The sequence below is a fragment of the Dipodomys ordii genome, unplaced genomic scaffold (assembly GCF_000151885.1).
Source record: "Dipodomys ordii isolate 6190 unplaced genomic scaffold, Dord_2.0 Scaffold27, whole genome shotgun sequence".
NCBI lineage: Eukaryota > Metazoa > Chordata > Mammalia > Rodentia > Heteromyidae > Dipodomys > Dipodomys ordii.
In genome coordinates this window covers 5,177,297-5,185,769 of record NW_012267243.1, presented here as the reverse complement: position 1 = coordinate 5,185,769, position 8,473 = coordinate 5,177,297, and the positions used below count along the sequence as shown (strand labels likewise).

Below are 8,473 nucleotides of genomic sequence, written 5' to 3'. Positions count from 1 at the left end.
TACATTTCTTACCAAGCATTGCAGCCTCCTCCTTTGTTTACCCTTCCCATCCCTTCCCAGCCTCCTCCCTCCCCCCCATCCCAATCCTTCTCCTTCCCCCCTCCCCCCCGCCCCCTTTCCCCCCCGCCCCCCGCACCGACGTTGTAAAGCTCGTTTTGGACATGACAACTTGTACTTCTCATTGTTGCATCAGATCCACCTGTAACCCCGCAAATTCTTAAAGGAGATGCTCTTTCTGCCTAAGTGAAATGGGCTGGGGGCACCTGGCTATATCATGCCAAAGACTCTCTCAGCTGGCATTTTAAGTCTGCGTCCCACACGGGAGGATTGTCTGTGGCTGTGTTTCCCGGGCTGTGTCAAGGAGGCTGGGAAGGGCTGTTCCTGGCTGGAGTTGAGTCGGCTCAGTCATTGACATAACCCTCAATGAGACAGGATGAAAGGGCAGTCTCGTGTTCCTGGGCTAGTTAAGTGTCCAGACCTTGCCTGGATGGGACCCATTCACTGGCTGTATTTGTGAAAGGGGGCTGCTAATAATAGTTCCTACCTTATAGGGTTGTTATTCGCTCTAAAGAGGTTGACCTTGTAAAGTTCTCAGGTGAACTGTCACCTGAGCATTGGTTCTAAAGATTGTCCTGGGTTTTCGATTCTAGGCTTGGGTCCATCTCAAAAATCCTTTCAGAGCTGTAGGTCAGCGTGAGATGACCTAAATGTATTTTCCATATCATTTAGTTTAGGATTTCCCTCCAAGGGTCCATTATCTGAGGCTCATGTGCCAGAGTCTTAGCCAACAGGGACCAGCCAAGCATGACACAGCTGCAGTGGTCACTGCTCAGACACTAGGCCTGTGCTCAGCCACAAAGCCATGCGGCCAAGGAGCGCAGCAGGCTGCCAGAGAAGCTGCGGAGACTGAGGCCTTCCGCACCAATGACTGACCCCAAGAAAGCCACAGTGTTGACCTATCCAAGCCATCACACCCGAGGAGATGGGAGCTAGGATCAGCAGCCCCATTTTATGGATGAGTTCTGGAGGCTGAGTGGTTCCAGAGATGGGGGACATGAACAAAAGGAGATTCCCAGATGCAGGGCACCAGGTCCTTGAGCAACGGTGGATCTGAATTTCTGGGAGTTCTCAGAATTCAGTTGAAGCGCTCTTCCTAGACCTCAGCGCCCACCGTGGCCGCTCCTGGGCTGGGCTCCGGGTGTCCTGTGGTCGCCGTCGCTCTGGATTCACATCTGTGCAGCTTTCGCTGTGTGCGTCTAGGTGTGGGCACTGCAGGAGGTGGGCACAGCTCACGTGGCATACCCAGTGGGTCTGTGAAGGTGCAGATGGAGGGGACAGGCCTTCTTTTCCTTCTCGCAGCTTTTGGCGCATAGCTCCCCATCCCTTCCCATCTGCTTTCTGTTTTTTCCCAGTCTGGTTCTTGCTCATTTCCTTTATTCTGATGTTTATGTGGTTCCCTTCCATCTGCCCACCTGATTTCTCAATGAGGGACCCCCGTTGGCCTCTCTCTTCCTGTCTCTGCGATGCCCTAGCTGGGCACCATGGCAGCTCTGGTGAATTCCAGTGTGCTCCTGTGTGTGTGTGTGTGTGTGTGTGTGTGTGTGTGTGTGTGTGTACTCAGGTGCACTGTGGTCTGGGAGCGTACACAGGCACAGAAGGGCAGGCGGGAGCAGGAGGGCCTGGCCCAGGACTTGGGTGGCTCCTCTGGGTTTCCCCCCAGGTGTCTCTGCCCATTTAGAGAGCTTCAATGAACCTCGGAGATGAGGTCAGAGGCCACATCACCATCTTGAATGTCCATGGATGGATGTAGGGGAGGTACTGACATGGCTGGTCTCACCTGGCAGGTCAAAGCGGTCTGTGGGGTCAGCAGAGCCAGTCAGCCATGACCCCAAGACTTTCTCTCTAGACACCCCCCTGCTCCACCCCACCCCCACCTTGAGCTGACTGCCCGAGGGACCTGTCTGGATTTTGAGTTCTGCCTGGCTTGGTCTGTTTTAGGACAGGGAGAGGGAGAGTGGGAGGGGGCAGCAGTGCAGGTTGGGAGAAGTAATGGCAAGGGAAGGGGATCTCCCCTCCCCAACCCAGGAGGAGCCCAGAGTGTGGGTGGAGGAGGGGTCACCGCAGGCCAGAAATAGCAAGGAAGACTTCCTCACCCAGCTGCTGCCCTCAGCCCCTGCCTCCATCGCTTCCCCACACCGTAGCCCATAGTTGGATCCTTTCCAGGGCTTGGTCTGCAGCAGTAACCTCCTGACTGGTCCTCCACCCATCTCCTTGGAGCCCACAAGCCTCCCCCTGCCAGATGAGCTGTCCTTCCTCACAGCTGGAGTTCTCAACCCCAGGCTAGCTCCTCCAAAGAGCCCTGACATCCACAGAACATCCCAAATGCATTTCTGCTACTATTAGAGCCTCCTGGCCTGGGCTTCCTTCTGGTCCTTGCTAATTGCTTTCCTCAGGTACCTGATACCCACTACCACCATACAGGCGGCTCTACCCCACCCATGCGCCGGCCCTACCCCACGTATGCGCCGCATTTCCTGCGTCTGCGCTTGGCCCAGGCTGATCTCTTTTTCAAGGAAGATAGCTACCCTGCCGCAGAGTTTTCATTCCTTCATGCGGCTCAAAAGTCCAGTTCCTGGGCAGCGTGGGGTCCTCTAGAGCCATAGCACCCCTCCCTCCCTTCTCAGGCTAAGTTGTTTTGCTCATCCTTGTGTGCTTATTTTATTCTTATTTTTGACTAGAGAAAAGGACCTATGTGTTCTTCATTTTTCTGTCCTCCACACGAGCACTGGATCCTGAGCCTTGCTTACAGGCTGTTTGTTGCTGGGTTTGAGCAACAAGGAGTAGATTGCACAATGGATTTATGAGGGCTTCGGTGACAACTTTCTACTGTGTCGTGCCAGATCTCTTGCAGGCCAGGCTAGTTGCTGCGTGTACCTTTAAGTAATAGTCACGATGATTTCTCCTGTTCTGTTTCCTTCACAAGATCGCTTGTCAGGGTCAGTATGCAGGGAGCTGGCCACAGGTTTGGTGCTGAATCCAGGTCATTAACTCTGTGATGGGTACTGTGTGGAGGGAACTTAAAGCTGGGGTAGTTCTTTTCTTTGCCAATGGAGGGCCAATTCAAGTGATGACTGGGTCCCCCAAGGCCTCTAGGGAATCTGGGTACTGGTGGCTCATGCCTGTTATCCTAGCTATTCAGGAGGCTGGGATGTGAGCATTGCGGTTCAAAGACAGCCAGAGAAGAAGAGTCTATGAGACTCTTATTTCCAATTAACCAGCCAAAAAGCTGGAAGTGAAGATGTGGATCAAGTGGTAGCACACTAGCAGACTCTGTTCTGGGTAAGGACAGGGAACAATTTGTCCGGGCAGCATGTCTTCCTGTCCCAGTCCCAGGGACCTGGGGACTCAGCTACAGCCTGCTCCCCATGACAGCTCACTACTGTCACCCGCACTTGCTTCCAGATGGCACACATGCAGTGCTGACAGAGAGCCTCGGGGCAGCATGGTAGGAGAGTACCTGGTGCCAGGTCCTTCGCTGGTCTCACGCTTGGCTGTGGGAGTAGTCTCAGCCCGAGTGGGTGCCTTATACTTGAATCTGCTCCTAGCATTGGAGGTGGAGGTTGGAAGGCACTGGTCCAAGCCAGGGAGACTCGTTTCTCCATGCGGCTTGAAAAAACTGAAAAAAGGAAAAAGCACCATCTTTCTGTTCAGAGGCAACTACAGAGACACTGGCTTCAGCCCTGTGGTTCGGAGTCCCAGGACGGATATTTTCATCTCTTTGCCCATAACAAGGGCCAGGGCCAGGGCCAAGGCCACTGCTGTGCACAATCCCAAGAGTGTCCTCTTGCTGTGCAGTTTCACAAATCACGATGATGATGTGAATTGCACCCTTGGAAGCTGTTCAGCGAGCTCCTGGAAAAGAAAAGCCCGAAGTGAGGATTTCCTCCAGTCTTCGGCAAGGGGGCTGTGGTAATATTGATGATGAGCAGCAGAGGGCGATGTTCATTTATACCCAGACAAAGAAAAAGGTACCGTTGGGAGGCTGTACTTTGTGGTTGTTGGATTTTTCTTTAGGGGATGCTAAACACATTTAATTTCCTTCCTTTTCTTTTCTTTTTTTTTCTATTTTAAAACTTGAGGCGTCATGCTTGCTGGGCAGGGGTTTTACACCTCCAGCCCTTTTTCTTTTTTGCTTTATTTTTATTTTGTAAATGATTCTACCTACAGCCTCTCGAGTAGCTAGGATGACAAGCATGCACCATGATGCATGGCTTTTTTTTTTAGTAAGATGGAGTCTGGCTAACTCTTTTAACCAGGTTGGCCTGAAACCTCCATCCTTCCAATTTCAGCCTCCTGAGTAGCTAGGATGCTAAGCGAAATCCAAATTCTTTCCTTGCTCAGTAACATGGAATAGTTGCCATTGTTTGTTATATTTGCTTCTTGAGGCCTTGTCTTCCTTTTTCAAAGGGAGTGAAGTTCTGAGGCACAAGGGGAGAAGCGCTTTGTGGACCAGTGCAGTGTGATCTGTATTGTCTCTGAGCCTGGTGGAGGGATCTTTAAACGCCTCACCATAGAGCAGACGTTCCAAGGCCTGTAACAATCTGAATCACAAGCCCAGGAGCCAAGGGCTTCTTGCATTGCATTTGTTAGGCAGGTCCTTTTCTGGACCCAAAGTCCAGCATATTACAGGCTCCTGCTTGCAAAAGGGACAGGCCTTGGGGAGAGGAGGTATTTGGGAGTCAGGCTCTGGGCCACCTCCTCATCTCCAATTAGATTTTGCCCGGATCCTGGGCCACTGTCTAACTCTGAAGCACATTGCAACAGAATGGATTCTCTGCTCCAAGTGCTCTGACAATCCCACTTAGCCAGCTGCCCTCAGGAGGCCCAGCTGGCTTGAGCTCCATCTGGGTGGAGCCTGCTCTGGCCTCCCCCAGCTTCCACTGGACATGACTGCCTTGAACTGCCTTGAGCTGCTCAGATCCAGGCAGGGCAGCTTGACCGAGTGGGAGGAGTCACTGGCAGTGTGGTAGGGATTAAACCACAGGGCAGACAAGCCACATTGATTTACATGAAGACTGGGAGACAAACCATGGATTATTATGACAGGTAAACAATCACTGCTAGAGAGTTGGAAGACAACAGGTTCAGATGAGAGGTAAAGCTTCTAGGACCTTCCAGGCAGAGGGAGCTTCAGGTTGCACCCTGGGAAGTCGGGGCTCTGTACTCAGCCTCAAGAGGTTGAACCTCAGGTGCTCTAGGGTGCTGCCACCCTAAGAGATTCCTGTCCGAAGCCTCTCCTCTCTCTTGTCTGGGCTGTCTCTCTGCCTCTGGCACCCTTAGCCTGCTGGGCAGGCAGAGTTGGGCATGGCCAGGGCACCCCAGCCTGAGGGAGGCTTTGATGTCTGGGAGGGAGCGTGTGTGGGCTGCTTTGGGCCCCTCCTCCAGCCCGTCAATCTCGAGACTGTCAGCCCGGGGCAGGTAGACAGCGTCCTTGGGCCTGCTGTGATTTATCCCTGCAGTCCAGGACAATGTGTTTCAGCTTAGGCAGACCTGCTGTTAGGCTGTCACAGGATGGCTGTGCACAGGTCTTCCCGAGTGGCCTGGGTCTGGCTCTGGGGGGGCAGAGGCCTGCAGGACATGGTTCTTATGGGGAAGGCAGGTGAATGATAGAAAAGGGCTGGACTTGAATCCAGGATCAGTGTGGATTTAGGGCTCAGGTCGGCTTAGGAAGCTCTGTCCCAGCTTCTACAATGGGGAGAAAACTGGCAACTCTTTGTTTGGAGTTACTGTGAGGCGTGAGGTACATGACGTCCAGGCTCAGTGGTTGCTATCTGTGGTTATTCTCAGGGTGGGGGTGGGGCATCCATACGTGGGGTGTGGTGAAGAAGACAGAAGGAGATTCCTGCCCGAAGTTGGGAGTGGTGTGGCCTCAGAAAGAGCAGAAAGATGGGGGTGCAGGTGTGTGGTGAGGCTGGGTGGCAAGTATGGCCGGTCATTGGAACCAATGTCCACACCTTCATGTGGGGGTGAATGGAAAGTCATCCTGAGTGTCCCTCACATAATGCTGCTGACCCTCCCTGCAGGGTCCAGAGCTGGGGGGCAGCAACAGCAGCCTTTGAACTTTGCTTCACAGAGTGGGGCCCCGATCCTTGCAGGAGGAGCAGACGGGCCTAGGTGGCTGCAGGGTGGCCTGCAGCTGCCATGTGCCCCATGATCTCCCCAAGCGAACACTGCAGTTCTAGGATTCGTGGTTGGTTGTGGGTCTGATCTAGGGCTGGATTTTTGCTCAGCCACTTTTTATTTTTGATAACTACAACCTCCCCCCACCTATATCTCTAGCAAAATGTCCAGAGGGACCCACAGGGGGAGGGTCTCTTTGACGTGTGGCTTTCCATAATTTCTGAATAGTTTATAGTCTAATTCCCTCCCTAAGCAAATTAAACCTTTTAAGGTAACGATCAGATGGTCTAGATAGTGGCTGTGTGTGTGGACATTTGTAAGATTCAGACACGCTGGTGGAGCAGTCACAGTCATTTGTGACGGGCTGTAATCAAGGCAGAAGCAATTACTTAGCCCAGCGGATCCCCCAGGGACCAGCGACCATATATCAAGCGGTGATGAGCCCAGGATTATCCGTCTGCCCGCCCTGAGCGCTCTCATTCAGCTGCGCCCCGCGGACAGCCTCCTGGAGCCCGGCCTGGAGTGACAGGCTCCTGACATCTGTGGGGACTATATGTCAGGGACTTTTCTGCCATGGTTGGAAGCTAGCTGGAACCAAATAGTTGCCAATCACATGGTACCTGGGCTGTGGAAATAGGGTCTCTGAGCAAAGTGGGGGAGGTGGGTGGAATTCTTCCATCTTGGGGAAAACACTCCAGCCAGCAGTGGCAAGCCCCTTCATCCCCCCCCATCGCTGGCAAGTCATGGGGGATTCACCCCCAAAGTTTTCTAGTCATTCCTACTGCCTCTGTCCTGTGGGGTCCACCCCTCTGTACCTCGATTTCCTATTTCCCACGCCTGTGCTTTCTGACTTCCTCAGCCTGCACGGCCTCCCCTCCAGGTCCGTTCCTGGCCTCCTGCCTCCCATTGTCTCCTTAAGCCTCAAGCTCAGCATAAGCTCCCTTTATCTCCTGCACATTCTGTGGCCCTGGTCATAGCAGGACCCATCAGAGCACAGCCGGGTTGTTATTTGGGCGCCCACAGAACTTCCTGAAGCCCACGGGCAAGGGTGGAGTTCTGTAGCCAGTGTTGTAGGTGAGTGTGGCAGGTTGGCCTGGTACACTGGTAGGCGTTCTGTCCCTGAGTGCCCCTCTGTCTGTCTGTTAACGTTTTCCATACCATGGTAGAGAGGGAGACCCAAGATCTGGGAGGAGTTGAGCTGCTCCGGGCTGAGTATAAGCCACTCAGAACCCTTCCAGTGGTCCATGCACAGCTGGGCAGGGGCAGCCATGGTGCTTGTTCAACATGGCTGAAGTTTCAGAAGCCTGGGGTGGTTCTCTTGCTTTAACACAGAACATAAAGCAGACATCCTAGCTGTCTGTTTCCTGGTCTCCTGTTCAGGCTGGCGTGGTTACAGCTGAGTTGATGCTGTTGCTGAGGCCGATGAACCTGGAGTGAGAAGGGCTTATTAGGTCCTGGGAGAGATAAGCATCATCTGCCAGGGAGAGTGAGCTTGGGCCAGCCGGCTGATGGCTCCCAGCCCATTGCCATCTGTGTAAAGGAAAGAATAATTCAGGCCTCCAAGGGCCTGTTCTGTGCTTTAAATGAGATAGATGGCATGAGGTCCCGTGTGCATATTCCATGCTCAATGTGTGTTTACAAAAATGCAGGGACTGGCCTCGGCTCTGCTGGAGGGTCGGGTTCCCCAGGCTCCCTGTCTCTTGGGGAGCAAAGCCCTCTCCAGCTGGGAGGGAGAGGATGTGTGCCCAAAGAGAGAGCTGAGCTCTACCTTCTTTTCCTCACTAATTGAGTGGTGTGATCTTCGGCCAATTATTATCTCTCTTTGGCTCTAGTTTCTTCCCCTGCTAAATAAAGAGGTTGGACCAGGTTGGCATTGCTATGGTTTCTTCAGGAGTTTTTGTTTCAAAATGATGATAGCAAATGCTCTTTAAAAAATAGCTGGGCACAGATGGCTCACACTGTGACCCTAGCTCCTTGGGAAGCTGAGATTGGGAGGATCATCGTTCTGAGCAAGCTTGGAAAAAACTTGTTGGAGACCTCATTTCCATTGTGGTCACCATTGCATGCGCTGTCAATCCCAGCTGCGATGGCAAGTGTAAGACAGGAGGATCATGGTCTAGGCTAGCACAGGCAAAGAGTGAGAGCCTGCTTCAAAAATAAACCAAAGAAGCCGGGCGCTGGTGGCTCACGCCTGTAATCCTAGCTACTCAGGAGGCTGAGATCTGAGAATCGCGGTTCAAAGCCAGCCCGGGCAGGAAAGACTGTGAGACTCCTATCTCCAATAAACCACCAG

General features: G+C 53.0%; 1 protein-coding gene across 1 annotated transcript in view; it reads left to right on the top strand.

Moving 5' to 3' along the window:
* The window catches only part of Lhx4 (LIM homeobox 4), a 45,417-nt gene that overhangs the window by 20,401 nt on the left and 16,543 nt on the right, over positions 1 to 8,473 (top strand). The window lies entirely within an intron of this gene.